We start from the raw sequence: 23923 nt of genomic DNA on the forward strand, positions 1-23923 counted from the left end.
TGGGAACGGTGCTATTCCCAGCTCTGTCTGAGCTCTGGCCTTCTTCCCTTCAATCCAGTTTCTTGCATGCATGTAGTGGACTTGACAGAGACCCTCTGCAGATTTTCAGGGTTCTCTCTTCCTCTCTAGTGCTCTAGCTGCCATGGTCTTCTCTAAGTTTCTGCTGTTTCTTCAACTCTGGGGACTGGCCACTTTGTGGCCTTGAAGCCCACAAAGTAATATGCTGGGGCAGTCCTAGAACTCACTTCGTTTGTTTCCCATTCCTCAGGGATTGCTGTCTTTTCTTGCCCAACGTCTATTCTCCTGGAAACCATGTTTCTTAGATTTGTCTTGGTTTTAGTTGTTTTTGGCAGGAGGGTAAATTGGTCCTTATTCCATCTTACTTGGTTGAAATCAAAAGTTCCCTCCAGGTATCATCTTTTCTTTTTTTTTTCCAGGTAAAATTACATACATCAAATTCACCATTTAAAATTTTTAACCATTTAATGTGTACAGTTCACTGGCTTTTAGTACATTTGCATTGCTAGGCAGCCACGACCACTACCTAATTTCACTGCCCATTAAGCAGTCAGTCCTCATTTCATTTACTTTTTAATGAAGCCCATTTGGCCTTGGGATAAATTCTACATGGCTCCTAAGGTTATGTGGTGGCTCCCAGGGACATGATGATGTGAGGAATCACCTGGAAATCTCTTCCTAGTGACTCAACTCACACCCGTCCATCCTTTAGCTCTCCACAGAGACAACTTCTCTTACCAGAAGCTTTTCCTAATACCCTAATATTAAGTTAGGTTCCTTTCTTTTTGCTCAATTAGCCCCAGACCCTTAAACTTCTAGTGCTTATCAGACTAAGGTGTGTCTGGCTGTCTCTTCTGCTTCCCCAGCAGCTGGATGAGGTCTATCTTCTGTCTTGCCTGGAATGTGGTAGGTGTTCCAGTATTTGCTGAAATGAGGGACTGTGTCCAGGGAGATCTGGTGACTGCACTGTGTCCAATGTTAACATCATGCAGAGTCAGGGCTGAGGAGCCTTCCCTCATCAAAGGTTTCCGCAGAGAGTTGTGGGCAGAGCAAAAATATGGGGCTGACCTCCCATTCCATCCTCCCCTCACCCTGCCCTGGTAGATGATTGTTTGTGTTCTGAGAAGTTCCCAGCCATCGGGGTAGAAATGTGAACCGGTTTCCTTTCTTCAGTAATTACTACCAGTGGTGTTTTGTTGACCTTGCCTTTATGTTGTTCAGTCACTCAGTTGTGTCTGAGGCTTTATTACCCCATGGACTACAGCGTGCCAGGCTTCCCTGCCCTTCACTATTTCTTGGAGTTTGCTCAAACGCATGTCTATTGAGTCGATGATGGCATTGAATGATCTCATCCTCTGTCACCCCCTTCTCCTCCTGCCATCAATCTTTCCCAGCATCAGGGTCTTTTCCAATGAGTCATCTATTCACATCTGGTGGCCAAAGTATTGAAGCTTCAGCATCAGTGGTTCCAATGAATATTCAGGGTTGATTTCCTTTAGGGTGGGTGGTAGGTGATGCTTAACAGGATTTCAACAGATTCCATAGCTCTCTGGTTACTTTTGGTCAAAATGAATTTGGAGCTTAGAATACAAGGCTCAGTGCTATTTGTCTAAAAGCTCCAGTATCAAACTCATTGCAAGCCTTCTCCCTGTGGCCCAGCATAAGCTAGTGCTGGGACTGAACCAACGCTGCATGTTCTTCTCTTGACCCCCCTCCCCTGCCCTGAAGCTGCCAAGCCCCTCATGGGTCTTCTGCAGCCCAGTGCTGGGGGGCGGGGGCGGGGGGCAACTGGAAGAAGAGAGATTCTCCTTGTGTGACTGACTGCATGCTGGTTATGGGGAATGTCCTGGCTTTGCTCTGGGTGTTGCTCTGTGTAGTGCTGGTGGCCACCACTGTGTGGGTATGTATGTGTGATCACATGCTCCTCCATGGCTATGGATCCCTGCCCTCCCGAGAATGGCAGCCATGCCTCTTCCCACACTTCTCCCTTGTGGGACTCCTCTTGCTTGGTCCCAGGGCCATCCATGGCCTCTGCCCTTCCATGAATAACCACCAGGGTCCACAATAATAACCATAGGGCCCTTCGAGGGCCACAGAGATTTGGATGGGGTGAAGGTTTTTGAGGCACATCACATCAGAGGCTCTTTAGACCCTGTAGTCCTGGGCTACTCTGGCCCGTGAGCCATCTCTGGGCCAGGAGCAGCACCATTGTTTGAGTTCATGTCCCCACAGGCCAACAATCCCCTCTCCGTCCCCATGATGCAGTGAGAAGAGTAAAAGGACACCCACCATGTTCTCAGACAGGATGCTCCTCACCATGCCCTATTAGTGGCACCAGGAGGGCCTGTAATTTCTGCAGCCCAGCAGGTGTGCATCTGGGGGACACCTTCTTGCAGGTCCCCCAGTCTTCATGTGAGATTTGTTTAGAGCTACTCTTGGCTACAGGAGGGGAGGAACCATGCTCTCCCACCATGGAGGTGGGTTTTCCCTTGTTGCTCAGTCATATCTGACTCTTGTGACCCAAAGGACTGTAGCCCACCAGGCTCCTCTGTCTATGGAATTTCCCAGGTAAGAATACTGGAGTGAGTTGCCATTTCCTTCTCCAGGGAATCTTCTTGGCCCAGGGATCAAACCCAGGTCTCCTACATTGGCAGGTTGATTCTTTACCACTGAGCCACCAAGGAAGCCCCTGGGTTTTCCCTGCAGACACCCCAAAGCTAACTTTATCAGGCTTTCCTTCCCTGATGGTTGATGGCTGGTTCTGACATCTCTCAGCAAGCCCAGAACAAACTTTAGAAGACGCTGCGCTTAGTGGCTTTTGGGGACCTAAGCCCCATGTGCTCAAGCAGTGGGAACAATGAAATGGCAGATCTTCCATTCGTCCCTAGCTCAAGTGATCGCTTGCAGAGGAGTGGTTTATCTTTGCGGTCTCTAAGTCCACAGCCCTTTCAGGGGTAGACAATCAGTTTGTGGGATTGAGTTACAGCAGGAAGTATGACAAGTGGCTGCTGGGTGTTGTCTGTGTCCTAAAAAACACTAGTCATATTGGATTAGGGTCTACCCTAAGGACCTCGTTTTGATTTAATTAGCTCTTTCAAGGCCCTATGTCCAAATGTAGTCACATTCTGAAGTACTGGGCTTAAGAATTCACCATATGAATTCCGGGTGTGGTGAGGAGAGACCAATTCAGCCCCCAACAGATGTGTCTTTCCATTAAAGAGGCAAGGCTAAGTGGAAGTGGCATAAACATAACTTGGACTTCACTTTTAAACCTGTTAAAACTTCGAATAATGATTCTTGATAAATTCTGAAAAATTGCTAGGTGCTTTGCAGTTTAAAATTTTATGTAGAAGATGGCTTAATAGCTTTTTTAATTGTTTGAAATAGTCATAATCCAATTTCCTTTTTCATGTAGAAAATATCTATTGAGTGGTCACTAGGTGCCAGACACCATTCTAGGTACTAGGAATATAGTTGAATAAAAGGGATACAAATCTCTACCTTCATCCTAGTTGGAGGAAATAGACTATCTGCAAAATAATAGTAAGTTATACCGTATGCTGTAGTGATAAGTGGCATGGAAAAAGTAAAGTAGGGGAAGAGAGTGTATGTCCTTTGGGTTGATGGGTTGAAATCTTAAATAGATTATAGATGGTCACATTGAGAAGGTACTTATGAACAAAAATTTGAAAGAGGTAAGGGAGGAGTCTTGAGGACATGCGCCTTCAGTAGGACTGCCTAGGCAGAGGAGAGAGCAAGTACAAAGGCCCTGAGCTAGGAATGGACTTGTTTGAGAAAATGCAGAGGGGTCAGAAGGGCTGGTGGGTTGTGAATAATAGGAAGAGGACTGGGAGACAATGCCAGAGAGGTAGGCAGGGACTAAATCATGTAGAATCATGAGAGCCATGAGTTTGAGGAAATGAGTTGGATCCGAAGTGTTGGTCCCTGGGGGACTAAAGGATTGTTGGGGCCAGGGTATCACTGAGCCAGGAAGCGGGAGCCTGGGGTGCCTGAGGATCAGATTATAGACAGTTTGAAGTTGTTGGCAGTGATATCATCCAGGAGATGACCACAGCAGTCAGTGACTCAGGTAGTGGAAGCCAAGTGCGTTGGAAGAGAACTACGGGAATTTTGAGAGCGGGGTCTTAGAAGGAATAAACAGAAAGAAGGAGTGGTTTTAGAGAGAATGGCAGTGAGCTAGTAGTTAAATTCTTCAAGCAGGGGAGGGCCTGACCCAGGCATTTGCAACAAAACTGGCAATGGATGGTGTATTCTGATGATGAGAGATTGCAAGCTGGGGTTTCAGGGCAGAGGGGCGGGGTGTGTGGTCTGGAAGCAGCAGTGGAGCAGAGGCCCCTCTTAACTGATGCTCATGGGCAGCCCGGGAGAGATGGCAGCTGGGGGCCATGATTCCCTCTAGCTGTGAAATGTGACTGACTTTTAGGATATTGCTGTTGATGACTACTTAATAAAACCTAAATGATTATAACTTCTTAATATTAGGCTTCTTAGTCTTGATAAAATTGAGTGAGAGTTTTTGAGAAGTTCTTTTCCTTAAAAATGGAATAGCAGGAATTAATCATTTATGCTCCTTGGTCTTCAGATAGAGGCATCTAGGATTAAGGCAGAACCTCTCTTCACTGCTTGTAGGGTTCCATCTTGAGGCTCATCATTGCCTTGACAGGCTACATCCAGAGCGCAGTGAGAGAAAATGTTGACTTAGTAGAAGACATGCAGTTGCCAGGAGAAGAGCAAGAATGGAGGGAAAAAGAGAAAGAAAAGGTGTTTGAAAAGTCAGTAGGAATCTTTCAGGTGGAATGAACTCCTGGGAGAAGGGACTTATTCACCGTATAGATGGGTGGTCACAAAGCGGTGGTTCTCCAAGGGTGTCTGGGTCTCTATTAGGGATGTGTGAGGTTAAGACCATTTCAGTAATCACACTAACATGTTATTTGCCCTTTTCATAAGCATATAGTGCAGTTTTATAGAAGTATGACACCACAGCTGATTGCGGTGGCAGATATGAAAACCCAGTTGTCTTCTTGTAAGCCAGATATTAAAGAAATCTGCAAAAATGTGGAACAGTGGCAGTCTCACTAAATATTTTTTTAACGTTAAAGGGGTTATAACAATATTTAAATCAACTAGTAAATATTTCAAATAAGCATTTTGAGTTGTAATGCTGTATATACTGATAGATATAATCCTTATAAGCAAAACAAAAGCTCTTTATGGTCCTTAATAATTTTTAAGATTGTAAAGGAATCTAGGGATCCAACAGTTTGAGAACTAATAGATAAGAGGCCAGGCTCTGGAGTTAGTATGCTTAGGTGGGAATCTAGGCTTTATGATCTTAGGCAAGTTTCTCGACCTCTAAGACTTTAGAGAGTCTATGTCTATGAACTAGGCCACTTCAGGCAAGTGTTGTGAACAAGTGAAGTAATGTATTATAGTCACTTTGCACAGTGATATTTGGGTACAGAGTGATCATTTCACAAATGTTGATTATTACTTCATGTAACAACTGACTGAGTGCATAACTCTTTGCTAAGTGCTGGCAGGATGTAAAATGGCATAAGTCACAGCTCCTACTCTGAAGAGGTTTGCTGCCCAGCAGGGTAGAGATTTCTGGATTTGTAGTTGGCATCTGCGAGTTCAATTCCCAGCTCTACCCTTGACTCGTGACCTCACCTTGAGCAAGCCACTTCCTGTGGGTAAAGTCAGATAATAAAGGCATTGTGACAGTCCACTGAGGAGACAATAAATTCCTGCTGTGTCTTCCAGGCATTGCTGTCCCTAGAACTTAATTTAACGTGGATTTGTCCTTCTTGAAAATAACACTACCTTTTTCTGCTTTCCATTTTCAGAACCTGCCTTTCTTCCCGAGATATGTAACTATGCCAGTAGAGGGCACCTTCTACCTTCTTATTCATCCACTGGCTCCTTTCTCTAATTTGGAAATGTTCTAGCTGAGATGGGTGGCAATTGCCGGTTTTTGTCTTAGGACACTCATAACTTTGTGAGTGTGCTAAATTTTGTCTGAAAATCCTGACTCGTTTTTTTATCAGTTAATACAGATTTATTGAGACCTCTAAATAAATAAAGGGGCTTTCCTCATAGCTCAGTTAGTAAAGAATCCACCTGCCATGCAGGACACCCTGGTTTGATTCCTGGGTTGGGAAGATAAGAGAAAGGCTACCCACTCCAGTATTCTGGCCTGGAGAATTCCATGGATTGTATAGTCCATGGGGTTGTGAAGAATCGGACATGACTGAGTGACCTTCACTTTTCACTCACTTTAAATAAAACTGAAGGGAAGGTGTTGGTGGAAAGGAGATTGTGGGTGTGGCCACCATCATCTGACATTGAGAATCATGGACTATATTCCAGGCCGTTTTAAGTGCTTCTCTTGCAACATTTCCTGAACTCTCAGACCACCACCAGGGGTAGGTTATGGGCACTCATTTAATAGCTATAAGCCTGGGCTCTGATTGGTTAGGTAACTTGTGTGAAGTCCATTGTGGTGGAGCTGATTCAAATCCAGAGGAAGTGTGCTGATAGCAGAGGAGGATGAGATGGCTGTGAGCTGGAAAGGGAGGCAAGATCTGGACAGAAGGAGAAGACCAAAGAGAGTCTTGTCAGGCAGGGGAAATGGTCTCCAGTGGAGCTTGCCCTCAGTGGTGAGCCCTGAAAGCAGGGAGCAGGTCTTACTGCTCCAAGATGGTGATTCTCAATCTTGTCAGGCACAAACGCCCCTTTCTTTAGAAAGTATTTTGTAACACCTATCGTACTATCCTGAAGTGAAATTCTAAAGTAGTACATATCTGTGTTTACATATATGTTTACACTTAATACAAAAGCAAAGTATTACTTCCTATCACTTGAGTAGCAGGCCTGCTGGTGACACAGACCAGAGAACGCAAAGTGCCGGGCTAAATTCCCAAACTGTCCACCAGGGGGCGGTGTATCTCGTCCTCGGCTGCGAACAGCTCCCCAGTCCACGTGCGTTATCTTTGGGCGGCTCCCCTCTCCGTCGCAGTGGCCTCATGTCACACTTCTCCTGAGGTGGCGTGATTTTCTCCCTGATGGCTCCTAACTGGTCTGGGGCGCGTGGGGAGTGAAGATAGGAAGTCGCAGAGCATGGAGCTGACCTCACCAAGTTGGTGTGCTAGATTTCTAGTCACATGAACTCGCCAGGATTAGAGTCATGTTCTTTCAAGTTTTACTTTTGTTGTTCAATCTTTTGCTTAAAAAGTGATCACGAAGCTATATGTTTGTTTTATTTTCATTGAAATTATTTTTTAGGTTACTTTGTATTATAGCAAGCTGTAGGGACCTGGGGCTTCCCTTGTGGCTCAGCTGGGAAAGAATCCACCTGTAATGTGGGAGACCAGGGTTCGATCCCTGGATTGGGAAGATTCCCTGGAGAAGGGAAAGGCTACCCACTCCAGTATTCTGGTCTGGAGAATTCCATGGACTAGTCCACGGGGTCGCAAAGACCCAGACATGACTAAGCCACTTTGAATTTTCAACTATTCATTTAATCTTTTTCTCTAGTGGAGTTTTCTTTAACCTAAATACATATATTTAAATAGAAACTTTAAATAAATGTATAAATTTAAAGCTTATATCACTTGGCTTAACTAGAGGGTAACCAAAACAAAACCCCCAAAGAAATAAAGCCAAATTACTACATTCTTATTTATATTTTGGTTATTTATATCTTGGTTTCCCACCAAAGGTCCATTGTCTCTATAAAAAAGGAGCTTAAGAAGTGTTAAAGACATAGTCATATCAAACCAAGACTATCCTTAAAGTAATCAGAGAGCTAAAAGAAAAGTGAAAGGGAATATTTTTCTCACTGTTTAAGAGAATCCACATTATTTAAACTTTTATCTGTGTACCCTATAGCAGTGGATAAAAAGTTTCCCATTCTGGAGACAGGTATAGCAGATGGCTTCCTGAACTTGGAGTCAAGGGACCACTTACTAGCTGTGTGTCCTGAACTTATCACTTGCCCTCTCTGGGCCTCTCTGGCCTCACCTGTAAAACGAGCTTCGAAGAGATGATCTCTAAAGTTCTTCTGGATCTAATAGTCGAAGACTGAAGCCCTGATTCTCATCTGAAGGAGATCTAGGACTTAAGGTGGGTATCCTTCTATTGTGTGTCTAGAACCTTTGAAGGGGGTTGGGGGAAACCACGGATTCCCAGAAATTCCGACCAGCACTGTCTCTACCTTGGGGCAGCTTAACCTAACGTAGCAGAACAGCTGGGTGTTTAGAACCTGGAGTCCAAGATACCTGGATTTAAATCCTTGCTGTGCCTCCTGTAAGTATTGTCCTTGCCGTACCTCTGGCATGTATGTATAGTAACTTTGAGCAAGTTACCCTCTTTGGCCCCCGTTTCTCTAATTAAACAGTAGGGACAGTGATAGAATTTATCCATATTGTGAAGATGAAATTATAATGTTAGGTGCTTACTCCAGCTCCTTGTCCATGTCTCAGCAATGATTCCTGTTTATTATGGTACTTCCTAAGATTTATTTATGTATTTTAAGTGAAACTTGGAAGCAAGCCATTGGGGAAACTGTTTGGTGGCCCTGTCCCCAATATCTTAAAACTGATGAATGTTTCCCAATAAGGGGAAGCCTAGTCTGAGAAAGGCAAATGTGAATGTGCAAGGCTGTCTAACTTACACACAGCCTTGGTGCTAAATATGAGGGCCGAGTGTATTTGTGTGGGTTTTAGGACTTTTGAAAAAAATAATTTTTTTTTCAAAAGCTTTAGCTGAGCAGCTTGTGGCTTTCCAGCCCACAGGTTTCCTGCGTCTCTGCCTGGCCCCCTTGGTGCAGGTGGCTGCGTGTGTGCGTGTGGGACCGAGGAGAGAGTGGAGCGGTGAGGTGGGGAATAGCAGAAGAACAGAGTTCCCCTTGATGGCCCCTGACCTGCTCTGTCACCATGGCAGGCCTGTTCTCGCCCTTGTGGGGCTGGGCAAGGTGGCTGGGGCAGCAGAGCCTGACATTTCAAAGAGCAGTATTGCTTGTCCTGGGCACACCTGTCTTTGAGATCTTGCTGCCACTGCTGGGACATTCCTGACCAGGTGGAATTCTCCTGATGACATTTTTTTTGGATGATCATGTGACAACTCCCTGAAGCATAGAAAGTTCTGTTGTTAGAGCTGTGGACCTGGATTTTCATTCTGTCCTGACCACTAATGAGCTCTCTGACCTTTCTGAACACTTTTGTTTCTTCCTTTCCTTATTTGTAAAATAAAGGTTAGATCATGCTCATGGTTTTTAAGTTACAACTTATTTGTGTACGTGTGGGGTAGATGTCACAGAGCCTTTGGACAAACTGATGAGAGTTATATAGATTCTGTCTCCAGAAAAACATAGGTCCCCACTCATTTTGTATAAAATTTGAGGCTATTTCAAGACACCCCTGGAAATCCTTCCATGGAGTCCAGGTGGCAAACCACTGATTCTATGCTTTTTTTGGCTTGCAAGCTTCCGTGAAGCCCATGCCTTCAAGGCGTTCCTGCTGAACCTAAAGCAAATGAAGAACCTGTCCATTTACAAACGTGTGTTTAGCATTCTCTCCCTCACAGTCCAGCAAAGTGAGCCTCAGCCCTGCTAGCAGGGGCATGCAGGAGCCGAGCTACCAGGGCCTTTGCGTGTGGCTGTGCAGGTTTTTTCCTGCACAAGGCATCCCAGTTGATGGCCACACCTTTTCCTGTTCACACTAAAGTGGGACCTGGGCCAAATGTAGCCTTTGCAACATATACTTGTATACAAAAATATAAGGTCCAGCAGGAAATTCTCTGCCCAAAGACTTGACATGAGGCTGACTCTCCCTGTGTGGGCTCAGGAGACAGTATTATTTAGTGACTGGAGAGAGGGGTCATCAAGAGACCAAAATATGCACTTAAGACTTGGGCAAGACTGAGATCCTTGAATGAGTTAGGATTCTTATGGAAAGTGACTGCATTTGTTGGAGTTCTTAGTTTGCAGATAACAGAAACCAATTCAGCTGACTTAAGCAGGAAGGTGATGTATTGAAAGCGTGTCAGGTGGTTCATAGAAATGTCAGGAAAGCTACAGAACAGGCATGAGATACAGAGCGTGACAATGGAGGTGAGGCCTCAGCCACAATAGCGGTCTGAGTGATGATGCAGCCCCAACCTAGCATGGATGCCACTGCCTTCAAGCAATCCCAGCTTACCTCACTGCCACTGGTGATGCTGGATGGAAGGTGTAGCCGTTGCCACCAACCACTAAGATGCATCCTTGAGGGCTCCACTCCATTGCATGTAACATCTGGTTGATTGCACATGGATCATGTGCTTGACCATCCCAGCTGCGCAGGGTCCTGGGAGAGTGAGTGACTGACATGTTCAACTTCTCTGTTTCCCACCAAGACTCTTAAGTGGGGGACTTCCCCAAACCATCACAGGCAGCCCTCCCAAATCAACAGACATTCTGCAGACACAGCAACCAGCTAGAGTTAGCCTCAGTAAAGAGAACTCTTGAAGACTGGAGGGCGTTTTGTGAAAGTAAGGACAGGAGGGAAGCCAGACCTTCAATGGCCTGGAACCAGGAACTTGAACATCAGTGGAACGCTTCCTCTAGCTCTCATCTCTGCTGCTCTGGGCTCCTCCTTCATTTTCTCTCTCTGCTTTCTGACATTTTATGTTCACAGTCCAGGAGGAAGCATCGTGTGCTAAAAACAGGGTGTTTTTAGCCCCCACCTGTGGCTCTAAGGGTCCCTGTCTGGAAGGAGAGCTTGGCATTCACTATGATGGGTGGCTTCCACCCACTTTTTACCTTCATTCTGGCTGCCCCAGATGGGTCTCTGCTGTTCTACATGGGCCCCTCATTGTGGAGGTCCCTTTAGATAACCTTGACACACCTCCTCATATTTTTTTGAGGCTGCACTTAGCTTCTCTGATATTCCCAGAATGTCAGATCTTCCTCATTTTACTGACGGAGGGTCTAGGTTTTCAGAAGAATGCTAGCATGTGGAGAACTCAACAGGTGCTAGTGATATCACTAGGGTTTCTTTTCTTCTTCATTTCTCTCCTCTCTTTCTCTTTCTCGGCACCCTCTGTCCCTTCTCCATTTGTTCTTTCCAAAATATGTACCATGTGCTGGGTACCTTCTACTTACTGAGAACTCATCTGTTAATAAGACACAATTCCTGCCCTTCCAAGGCTTTTAGTTCAGTAGGAAGCAGTATCATGATATGATTTAGAGTAAAAGAAAATTATTTTTATCAGGGAGCCACAGTTTGAGGGAGGTTCTTCACCCGAACCAAACTAAACAACAACAATAACACCCAACTGACCTGTACTCTTCAAAATATGGCAAGATCAAGCAAGACAAAAAAGGGCTGTATATTGAATTTGCACATTGAAGATATATAACAATTAAATGCAATGTGTCATTGGGATCAAAACCCTGATTGGGAAAAAGCTATTCTAAGGAACACGACTAGGGCAATGATGAAATTTTGTAATGTACTTTTTTTTTTAAGGTAAGAGTATTGCATCATTGTTAAATTTCCTGCGTTTGGTAACTTGACTGTGGTTATGTAGGAGAATTTCCTTGTTAGGAAATAAATATATGTGAAAGTGTTTATGCATAAAAGAATATGATGTCTACAATATAGTGTCAAAAGGTTCAGAAAAAATATATGTAGAGAGAGTGATAGAGCAAATATGAAATGACTTTAAAAATTGGTGAATCTGTATGAAGAGTAGACTTAGGTTCTCTATTCTTGCAACTTTTTTGTAGAGGTGATTAAGTTTGTTATCTTGCTATTAATACTGTTTTCTACTTATTTCATGTGTTCTTTGATCCTTTTTTCTGTCTTCTTTGGATTGATAATTTTTTTTAAAAATGGACTTTTTCGATAGCTCTTTTTTAAGAGGTGACTTTGAGTTTATAGTATACATCTTGAACTTATCATCATTTACTTGCAAGTGATCTATCACTTCATATATAGTAAGAGCCTTGAACAATATATTGTCATTTCTCTTGACCCTCCCTTTGTGCTATTGGTGTCATAATTTTTTACTTTCTAGTATATTATGAACCCTATTGTACATTGTCAATGTTTTGTTAAACAGTCAATTATTTTTAAAAGAGATTTAAATAACAAGAAAACATCATTTTTCTCAGTGCTCTTCCTTTGTGTAGATCCAGATTGCCACCTGGTATCTTTTCCCTTCTGCCTGGAGAATTTTCTTTAACATTTCCTGTAGCCTGGGTCAGCAGATGATGAATCCTTTCAGCTTTGTACTTCTGAAAAAAGTCTTTATTGCCAGATCCTAGGTTGGCAGGTCTATTCCTTTCAGTGCTTTAAAAGTGCTGCTCCACTGTTTTTTCTTTTTGCGTTTTTCTTTTTTTCAATAAGGGGAAATGTGCTATTTTCTTATCCTTGTCACCTTGTGGGTAATGTCTTTTTTTTGCTGGCTGCTTCCTCCCTCCCCCACTTACCACTGATTTTGCATAATTTTTGCATAATTTTGCATAATTATGATGTACTTTCCTGTGGTTTTCTTCATGTTTGTTGTGTTTGGGGTTTGCTGAGTTTCTTGGATCTCTGTGTTTATAGTTTTTGTCAAATTTAGAAAATTTTCATCCATTATTTCTTTAGTTTTTTTCTTTCTGTCCCCATTCCCTTCACCTGCTTTGGGGACTTATAACTCACTGATGCTCTTTTCATTCTTTCCCAACGCTTACTTGACAGGCCATTCCTAGACCTCAGCCCTAGAGATGTAGGTTCCAGTGTTCTGGGTTGGGGCTTGGGAGCCAGTACAGTTTTTTTTTTTTTCGTTTTTCTTTACTTTAGACCTCATTAGAAGCTGAGCAAACACAATGTTAAAGAACCGTACACAGAGGTGACTGAGTTTGTGCTCCTGGGACTGACATACTGAGTTGAGTTGCAGCCTATTCTTTTTGTGATTTTCCTAGTCGTCTACGTGGGAGAAGGCAATGGCACCCCACTCCAGTACTCTTGCCTGGAGAATCCCATGGACGGAGGAGCCTGGTGGGCTCCCGTCTATGGGGTCGCACAGAGTCGGACACGACTGCAGCGATTTAGCAGCAGCAGCAGTCATCTACGTGATCACAGTCATCAGCAATGAGAGCATGATTTTGTTAATCAGAAGTGACTCAAAACTTCACACTCCAATGTTCTTCAGCTACCTTTCCTTTGTAGATCTCTGTTATGCCACCAATGTCACTCCTTAGATGCTGGAGTGACACCAATGTCACTCTCTTATCCAAAAGGAAATCCATTTCCTTCCTTGATTGCTTTATACAGTGTTACTTTTTCATTTCCTTGGGGCTCACAGATTGCTATATGCTTACAGTGATGGTTTATGACCGCTACGTGGCCATCTGCAAACCCTGGTTATAAGGCAGTAAAATGTCTCAATGTGTCTGTCTCTCTCTCATTGCTACTCCTTATAATTAGGTAGGTAGGTAGATTTAGTCGCTAAGTCCTGTCTGACTCTTGTGACCCTAAGGGCTGTAGCCCGCCGTGCTCCTCTGTCCATGGGATTTCCCAGGCAAGAATACTGGAGTGGGTTGCCATTTCCTTTTCCAGGGGATCTTCCTGACCCAGGTATTGAACTCGGATCTCCTGTATTACAGGCAGATGCTTTACCCACTGAGCCACCAGGGATGCCCACTCACTCCTTATATTTATGGCTTTGCAAATGGTCTTGCACAGACCATTCTGGTGCTCTGTCTCTCCTTCTGTGGACCCAATGAAATCAACCACTTTTACTGTGAGAACCAACCTCTCTTTGTCCTGTCCTGCTCAGATACTTATGTCAATGAGACTGCCATGTTCATGGTGGCTGGTTCCAACCTCCTGTATTCTCTCTCGATCATCTTCATCTCCTACATTTTCATTTTCCCAGTCGTCGTGTGTATTCGCATGACAGAAGGCGCAAGGCCTTCTCCACCTGTGGATCCCATCTGACAGCTGTCACTGAGGCATCTGCCAGTACAGTATTTTTAAACCAGTCTCTGGGAGATTCAGATGCATCTGGTCCAGGACCATGTTTTGGGGCTTTTTAAAAATTAATTCTATTTATAACTTAAAATATATTTTCAAACTTAAAAGTTGCTAGAATAGTTGTAAAAAATTCCAAACACTCTTTAACCAGATTTACCAGTTGTAAACATTTTGCCGTATTTGCCCCAGCCCCCCAACAACAAACACACACGCTTTTTTCCCTTGGACTATTTGAGAGTAATTTACACCAAGCCCCTTTACTCTTAAATCCTTCAGAGTATATTTCCTAAAATGAAGGCTGTTCTCTTACACAACCACAGTGGAGTGACCAAATTCAGGAAATGTAACATTGATACAATAATACCGTCACCTCATCTTTGGTCCATATTCTGTTCTCTCCAGTTATTCTTTTTTTTTTTTTTTAAATTACTTATTTTTAATTGAAGGATAATTGCTTTACAGTGTCGTGTTGGTTTCTGCCAAACATCAACATGAATTAGCCATAGGTATACATAGGTCCCCTCCTCTCCCGGTTCTTATAGTTATTCTATATCCAGCCTGGGATCTGCCTGAGGTCATAAATTCCACCTACTTGTCCTTTCTCTTTAATGACCCAAGGGTCAAAATGTGAAAAACCCTACTGTAAAACTGGTTGGTAGTGGGAGGAGAGGGATACACTTCCTGAAAACTGCTGAAGCTGAGGAATGGCAGGACTGGCGCGGGGTAGGGGTGGGGGGTGGGCAAGAATTTCCTGCTTAGTCTCCGAGGGGCTTCCATGGACCCAGGGCCAGCGTGTGAAATGCTCAGGCTCTTCTTGCTGCCCAGCTGTAGGTCTTAAGTTCCCCATATGAATGGCCTTATTATTTCCCTTGCACTTTCTGCCCTACCCCCACTGCTTAAGGCAAACAAGCATGTCTCTATTATGTGTTACTGAGAATGAGAAAGGAAAGAAAACAATGAATGGTGAGAAGAATGGGAAAGATAAGTAGAAAAATGGAATAAACTGCTCTGCCTTTAGATCCACAAATTGCTGGATGACTTTGAGCAAGTTGAAAAATATTTTCCAGTATCAGAAACAACATCAAAATTAAATGGCTCTTATTTTCTGTATCCTGAGACTGAGATAATGTTGTCAGGGCCTTGGAGGTTTTATTGTCAGATGAAGGATGGGAGAAATCTGCAGACAAGGTTGTATACTTATGAATATCCCACCTCATCACACCGGGATATCCACCTTCATGTGGATTTTGCCTGAGTTTTTTTTTTTTTTTAAGGGAGTGAAAGGGAACTCAGTGCACATGACATTGATGGGCTGAGAAAAATTCCTATTTAGAAATCTGATGCAAAAGCCAAAGTCATCGTTCTCAAATCCAGACTTGATTCTAACTCATTGGCCAAACTAGTGCTTCTGCACAGGCTTTGGTAAGTTCTCCCAGGCCATGTCAGAGAAGGCAATGGCACCCCACTCCAGTACTCTTGCCTGGAAACTCCCATGGACGGAGGAGCCTGGTAGGCTGCAGTCCATGGGGTCGCGAAGAGTCAGACATGACTGAGCGACTTCACTTTCACTTTCCTGCATTGGAGAAGGAAATGGCAACCCACTCCCGTGTTCTTGCCTGGAGAATCCCAGGGACAGGGGAGCCTGGTGGGCTGCCGTGTATGGGGTTGCACAGAGTCGGACATGACTGAAGCGACTTAGCAGCAGCAGCAGCAGCCCAGGCCATGTACCTGGAGGCAATTCTCCCAGGTGTGCAGACGGGAGCTTTAGGAGCAGGGTTTGTGCTCTGTGAAGCTGGTGCTGAGAAATGCCCAGGGAGGGATGCCTTTGCTTGCAGGTATAACACCTTCTGACATGATCTGGTCCCACTGTGCCTCCTTTCTGTCCACGCCCCACTTCCCAGTCTCTGTACAGCCATGCAGCACCTCTTCAACTCCTCCAGATCTGGTGATCATCGTATTTCCTGTCTATTCTGCTTAGAATATTCTTTCCTGGTTCTTTGTCGTCTTAAATCCTGCTTCTCTTTCTTTCTGTTCTCAGCTTTGAAGTCACTTCCTAAGCCTTCACTGCCACCCAAGCTTGGAGTAGGTGTCCCTACCTGAAATCCCAATGTGCCATGAATTCTCCTGACCTAGCAAGGTTTTGATGGACTGTTACCCTGCCTGCACTCCATGGTAGATGCTAAGGCCTGTGAGATCCAGCGCTGTACTTCCTTTACTGTTATATTCCTGGCTTATATAATAGTCCTTAATGTACAATAGTGCTCAATAAAGATTTATTGGATGAATTAGAGAAAAGCTGGCTCACATTTGATAGTTTGGAAATGAAAACAAAAAGGGTGAATTGTGTTTGGCAACATTATACAAGCTCACATGTACCCACCCGCCTCCCTCTGATATGGAGCGCTCAGATTTATTGCCTTAACCATAAATCTGGAGTTTATCTTGAGCTTCTTCCTTATCTTCCCCAGCTAAACATCTAAGTGGTCTCCAAGCCTGAGATCTATCAGCGTCCCTCCTTTCATTTCTATTCTCACTGCCAATACCCTCATCACCTCTGTGTTGGGTCAAGAAACTCCATTGCTCCTCAACTTGCAGTATCTACTTCGTACTGGAGTCTCCTCATCACAGCATGTGAAATCTTGCCCTGATGGGTCCACTGGGCTCCTGTGATGGAGGTACCCATACTGGACTCTTGGCCATTTCTCAGGCATCTTTTTTTGCTTTATTTTTTCATCCTTTTTGCTTCTTTTGCAAGGAATCCACCCCACACCCATACCTATTGAATCTGCCTACTTGTCTTGTGAAGCTTAGATCAGATTCTTCTTTTAAGTTTCTTAAGACTAAAGATATCCCTTACTCTCTGAATCTGTTTTGTTCCATTTCTGAGTTCATATATCATCTTTGGGCAGGGAGGGACAGTTGGTTATCAAGAACTAAGAGGTTCCTGACTTTGAAGGAGTGAGTGGCTGGTGTTCAGATGAAGAAAGACACCTGCCATAACCATGGCCTGTGCTCATCACCATTAACAAGGACCAGGGCTGGGCATCTCACCTGCCTTATCTACTTTAGTCTTCATCACAGCTCTTTGTGGGTAAGTGGAGGAAGTAAGTTCTTTAAATATCCTGATTTTGCAGATAAAGAAACAGAGGTTCAGGGAGGTGACTTGATTTTCCCACAGTTGCCCAGCTAAGAAGTGGTGGATTCTTGGTGTACTTGGAATCTGCCCCACCTCCCTCCAGAGCTTGAGCTGGTGCCTAGAAGAACCTGAGTGGGTAGCTGCTCCTAGGTATGTCGCTTTGCACATAGTGAATGCTCTAACAATCTTTCAAATGAATGAATGCTTTCCATTTGGTCTTGACATTATACTCTTTCATTGTCTTCTACCATTAGCATTGATAACAATATGATACATAAATGCGGGCCTTTTGTTTATTTAAATAGAAGTGCTGCATGTGAGTGATAAAAAAAATCAAGTAGTGCAAGAGCATATAGAATGAAAATGAAGTTTCATTCCCTGTCAGGCTGCCTAGTCTAATCCCCAGAGACAACCACTGGTAACAGTTTCTTGTTTATTGTTCCGGAAATATTCCACGTATAAATCAGCATATGTGAATATGGGTTTCTTTAAAAGAAACACAAGTGGGAGCCTACTATGCATTGCTCTGCATCTTGTTGTTTTCATTTAGAAATGGGTTCTGGAGGATTCCATTCCTCACATGCAGGTCTGTCTGTCTGTGCTCTCTGGCTGTTACTCAGAGAGCACTTTAGTGTTCTGTGGAATGGATGTGCCGGGTTTGGTTTGATGAGCACTTAGGTTGATGGGTATTTGGTTTATTTCCCCTATTTTGCTATTACAAACAATGCTGTGAAGAATACCCTTGCATACACTTCTTTGCCCTCATGGTAAGTGATTTGTATCCCCTCACATGCAAATGTGTACATTATGAGATAACTCTGGGTAATTGCTTCCCTTTTAAAAATAGGAGACCAAGACACGGAGGTTTTTATGAATCTTCCCAAATGAAGGCAGGGAAGGAGGGAGGAGAAAGGGAGGAAGTCAGAAGCCTCTACATTTTTAGAACAGGGTCAGATTGGAAGGTTAAAAACATGGAAAGATAATGCTTCTCCCCCGTTAGTAAGAATCGTTACTTTATATAAGAAAAATGTTCAGATGTTTTTTCACTGTGGTGTTTTTATTGAATTATCTTTTGCTTTTAAGACATTCCTGGACTTCCCTGGTGGTCCAGTGGTAAAGAATCCGCCTGCCAGTGCAAAGGACATGGGTTTGACCCCTGGTCCGGAAGATTCCACATGCCTTGGGGCAACTAAGCCTGTGCGCCACAACTGCTGAGCCCAGCACCACGACTACAAAACCCACGTGCCCTAGAGCCCGTGCTCCTCAACAAGAGAAGCTGCTGCAGTGAGAAGCCCGCCCACTGCAACGAGAGTAGCTCCTGCTCTAAAGGCAGAAGGGAGAAACTGTTTTTTTAAAAAGACATTCCTTTCTTGGTTGCCCTGCTTTTTCTGAGACCTAAAACCTGGGCTTAGCTTGCCTTTGATAGTGGCCAGAATAAGGAATGGGGTAGCAGGAAGAACAGGGGTCCCTGGTCTGGGCTTGGCCAGGGTCAGAGCTCAGAGAACAACAGAGCCTGAATTCACAGCCCTTATTCCAGCCACCCACCCTACAGATGAAGAAACTGAGACTCAGACAGACGTCATGTGACTGTCAGAGACTAACTGATATCATCTTAATGCAGGTCTGCCAACTCTCAGGCTAGTGGCGTTTTTAAGTGAAACCCTAGGCAGCTGCCAGTAAACAAATATAGCCCCAAGGCTTCATTTTTATTTCACAAGTGAAAACAGGCAGCATCAGGAGACTCATGAACCTACTCTGGATCAAGGTCCTGTTGAATGTTGGCCATATCCTGCCCTGAAAGGATGCACTGCCCAGACAGAACTATGATTTATGATCTCCTGGTAGATGTGGAGAGCAACAGTCAGTGGGTCTCAGGGGCCTAATGTGTGCTGACACTGCCCATAATTCAGACATTTGGATGGTCTGGAGAGTGATGGTCAGCTGTCTCTTAGATAATATTTCAAGGCTGGCCCTGGTATTATCTGTCTCGTGCCCTGTTGACATAGCTTGGAGAACTCCCAGACACTGCACTGATCTAGGTAAGATCTGAGCTGGCAACATTTCCTGTTGAAAGAACCTTGTAATTCAGAACTTTCCAGTGAGCATGCAGTGCGGCTTTGGTGGTGATGTGAGTCCTTGGGGACAAGGAAACTTCTGGGCGCTCCTTGGTCTTTACATGCACGCAACCCTCCTGTTTATTTTTTCTTCATTCTGGCCCAAGTGTGGGCAGTGTGGTGTGGTGCTTGGAGAGTAAGCTCAGGAACAAGCAATGTCTGCATTCACATCCACTACACAGAGCAGTGGGAGCTTGAGTGAGTTACTTAAGTCTCATTGGGCCTTTAGCCTGGACAGGTGCGTGGTTCTCCCAGTGCAACTGCGAAGATACAGTTAAGGAGTTTGGTGATTATTAGTGGCTTTCTGGGCTTTCGCTTGCATTACAAAGGCCTCTAGCCTGAGAGGAAATCAAAGTTGAAGCTGGGGAGATAAGAGCATGGTTCTGGATCAAGGCTGCTGTGTTTGGATCCCACAGTGGGTTCTTCCCCCGTCCCACTGTATGACTGTGGATACCTCGCTGTGCTGGTCTTTGCTCAAGTTCCTTCAACCCTAAAAGGGGTAACAACACTACTTAAGTCACAGGTTATTGTGAGGATTGTCTGAGATATGTGTGTAAAGTAACACAGATCTCATGAAATATGCGCTAGGTTACATGCATATTCATATCTTTGACTCCCCTGCTCCCTCCTCCAAATACAGTATGCCTTTCCTTTTTCCTACACCTAAATATCCTCTAATTGTTGAAAGTATATGTGTAACAAAAGATGCTCTCACACACGTGTAATTCATTCATATTTATTCAACGAACACTCATTAAACTCATCCTGTGTGCCAGTGACTATGTTCAAGGTACTGGGGACACATCAGTGAACAAGACAGACACAAATTCCTGCCCTTGGGGAGCTTACGTTTGTTTGGAGAAGACAGATGACAACGAAGATAATAAGTTGTGTGTTAGAAGATGATGAATTGTATGGAAAAAAATAGTGGGGAGTGGATAAGACAGGAAATACTGAAGTGTGTGGGCTGTTTAACATGTGGGCACCTCCTTGAGAAGGTGAGAGTTGATCAAAGCCTTGAGGTGGGTGAAGGAGTGAGCCGTGGAGACAGTAGAGAGGAGAGTTCTGAGGGACAGTGAGAAGGCCTTTGTCACCCATTGGAGGGGGCAGGGCTGATGGTAGAATATGAGGTCCCAGAACTGAGACGTGTGGTGGGTTGGGTGCAGATTTCCCTGGGCTGTGTAGGCCATCAGAGGGATTTTAATTTTGCTCTAAATGAGACCAGGTTCCAGTGGAGATTTTTGAGTAAAGGAGTAGCATGATCTGATGTAGTTTTAAAATAAAAATTTAAAGTAGTCTTTTCAGCATTGGTCATTTGAACAAAGACTGTTAACGACCTAGATGCCCATCAGTAAGGAACTGGGTAAACAAACACAGCTGTAGAAAAGAAAGCTTGTTCTGTATGGATATGATACTGTATGCAATGTACTGAATGTTCATGTCCTTCCAAAATTTGTGTGTTGAAACCTAATCCCGAGTGTAGAGCCTTAGGAAGGTAGTTGGGTGACAAAGGTAGAGCCCTCATGAGATTAGTGCCCTTGTAAGTAGAGAGAGGGAGAACTCGCTTTTTTCTCTCTCTGCTCTCCATCACCTGAGTATACAGCAAAAAGATGTCTATCTGCAAACTAGGAGGAGGGTCCTTATCAAGAGCCAGACCTTGCTGGTGCCCTGATCTTTGACTTGCAGCCTCCAGCACTGTGAGAACTAAATGTTTGTTGCTTAAACCACCCAGTCTCTGGTATTCTGTTACAGCCACCTGAGTTGACTGAGACAATAGCATATACAAGTTATATTGCTGCTGCTGCTGCTGCTAAGTCGCTTCAGTTGTGTGTCTGACCCTGTGTTACCCCATAGACGGCAGCCCACCAAGCTCCTCTGTCCCTGGGATTCTCCAGGCAAGAATACTGGAGTGGGTTGCCATTTCCTCCTCCAATGTATAAAAGTGAAAAGTGAAGGTGAAGTTGCTAGTTGTGTCCGACTCTTCACGACCCCATGGACTGTAGCCTACCAGGCTCCCCTGTCCATGGGATTTTCCAGGCAAGAGTACAGGAGTGGGACAAGTTATATTATCAAGTGAAAAAATGCAAAGTGCAGTATCTGTACCATGCATACATGCAGAGATCTGTTTTTATGTTAACTATGTCTGAAAATGCATAGGAAACTGATAGCCCATGGGGACTTGGATTCTCTGGAGGGTGGCGAGAGGAGGACATCCTTTATTTATACGGTTTTGTCTCTTTTGAATTTTGAGCCATGTGATTATATTACCTATTCAAAAAAGAATGATCAAAAATAAAAAGCATACATGTCTGTACCAAGTCAGATGATAAAAAATTAAAATATAAAGAAAAAGTTAATAATGGTCCCTTCTGTCTTCCATCTCTACCCTTTAAGAAAACCAATGATGTATATCTTTTCTACGTCTTTTGCTATGTTTAAACATGAGTATATAAAACTTATAAATCCATCTGTGTTTTCTCCTTAAAAGCAAGAAGCCAGCAAAAAATGGGATTATATTCATTAGTCTGCAAGTTACTTTCCCCCATGCTTCATAAAGCACCATGGCCATTCTGTAGACCAAGCGAATAAAACTAACATTATTATTTTTAATAGCAAAAGCATTCATCATAAGAATGTGGCATAGTTTAACAACTTACTACTTGGGGGACATTTGTTTTTAGTGTATGTGTGTGCCTGTGTATATGTGTCTTTGTGTATGCTACTTCTAACAGTGCTATAATGAACATCTTTTCATGTCTTTTAACTGCTTTCAGATACTCTTATTTTGGGAATCCTATGGGGTGAGGGCAGACAGTTAATCTTCTTCCTGTTTGTGAAGCACTGCAGTGGGTCCTATGAAGAGCTGGGATTTAGTCCAGTTTGGCCATTGACTGACTGGCTGTGTAAATTCTGAGCAAGTCTCTCCCCCTCTCTGGGTTTCAATCTTTGCATCTGTCAAAGAGGGAATTGGACTAGGTGATCCTGAAGGTCCTTTCCACTTCTAGGATCTTCATGGGGTTGTAAATTCCACAAGGAGAGGGACCACGTTTGTTTTATTGACTGTTCTTTCCTGAGTATTAAGCACACAGTAGACCCTTAGTGAGGGCTTCTCAGGTGGCTCAGTGGTAAAGAATCCACCTGCTATTGCAGGAGTCAGGAGTTCAATCCTTGGGTCAGGAAGATCCCCTGGAGGAGTAAATGGCAACTCCAAGTATTCTTGCCTGGAGAATCCCATGGACAGAGGAGCCCCGTGGGGTACAGTCCATAGAGTCGCAAAGAGTCAGACACAACTGAGTGGCTGAGCACTGCCACAGACCCTTAAAGAGTATTTATTGATCAAACAAATGAATGGACTATCTTGTTAAGCTCATGAAGTTCCATCATAGCAGAGCTGTGTGAGTGCGTGTTCCTTTTTTCCTCTACATCATGCTGCCTCTCGCCTCTGAAGTATCTTTGCCCTTAACCTTTAAATCTTGTAACCACATGACCTTTTGTTCTTCTACTGATACTCATGTGATGTGTGTTTCACTGTGATGTGTCTTTTACATATTAGGCTAGGGTTCTAATCTTAGTGCCCTCATTTACTACCTGCGTGGCCCCTGGGGCAAATTTTCTGACCTTGTTTCCTCCTCTATAAATAGGAATGGAAGTTCGCTATTTACCTATGCACATATGCTCTGCAGTAAATTATCTAAGAAATTATGTGTGAATTGCCTAGCAAAGCCCCTGGTGAACAGTAGGTATTCAAAAAATGGTTGCAGTTGTGGTTTGAACGGGGTGTGGCCTACAGGGTGGGCATTTCAATTTGACTCGTGATGGTTGGGATCTGTTATGTGGGAGACAATGGCCTGGGTGCCCTGGCGATTCAAAGCTGAGTGATAACATGCCCTGTCCTTCAAATAAGCTCATCAAAACATCCTGAAAACATCAACTTTGTGATAGAATTTTGTCAAAATGGTTAAGAATATTGTCACAACATGCGTATTTCTTGTTTTCCTTCTTTGTAATTAACCACATTAAAAGACACATACAACATAGAATTTTATGCATTTGACTCTGAGTTTTTTGTTTTTTTTTTTATGTGAACCATTTTTTAAGTCTTTTTGGATTTGTTACAATATTGCTTCTGTTTTATATTTTGGCATTTTGGCCATGAGGCATGTAGGATCTTACTTCCCGGACCAGGGATCGAACCTGCACCCCATGCATTGGAAGGTAAAGTCTTAACCACTGAAATGCCAGGGAAGTCCCTGACTATTTTCTATGTTTTTCTTTTTGCCAGTACCTGGACCATTTTTCAAGTCATGTTGTTGGTTTTGGAAGGTACCTTGGAAATTGGGGTGGGTTGAAATAGTTGAGGTAGGAAAGGATCAAGGAAGCTGAAGGCTTGTTTTCTTTCATTTTCTTCGTAGAATGATAGCCTGAGACTCAATTAAATTTAATTGATGTAGAGAATGCCTGGAGCATGGTTCCAGGGAAAAAAATGCAAAGGACTGTTAATCTCAGAAAAAGGAATTGATTAGTCCTTCTTGTGTGCAAACTACAGAAAGCCAAAGGAAACTGGCTTAAGTAATACACGGTTTATTGCTTCACATAATTGAGTTGTTTAGTAGTTCAGTCGCTCAGTC

The 23923-nt window shown here is 43.7% G+C and overlaps 1 long non-coding RNA gene across 1 annotated transcript; it reads left to right on the forward strand.

Moving 5' to 3' along the window:
• Positions 1-4422: 4422 nt before the first annotated feature.
• Positions 4423-21652, forward strand: LOC147369817 (uncharacterized). Its single transcript, XR_015167928.1, has 2 exons — positions 4423-8163; positions 18265-21652. It is a non-coding gene; the product is annotated as an uncharacterized LOC147369817 (long non-coding RNA).
• The last annotated feature ends 2271 nt before the right edge of the window (positions 21653-23923 follow it).

This window comes from Bos grunniens, chromosome 7 (genome assembly GCF_055505025.1).
Source record: "Bos grunniens cultivar Pamir isolate PY7600 chromosome 7, Bosgru_T2T1.0, whole genome shotgun sequence".
NCBI lineage: Eukaryota > Metazoa > Chordata > Mammalia > Artiodactyla > Bovidae > Bos > Bos grunniens.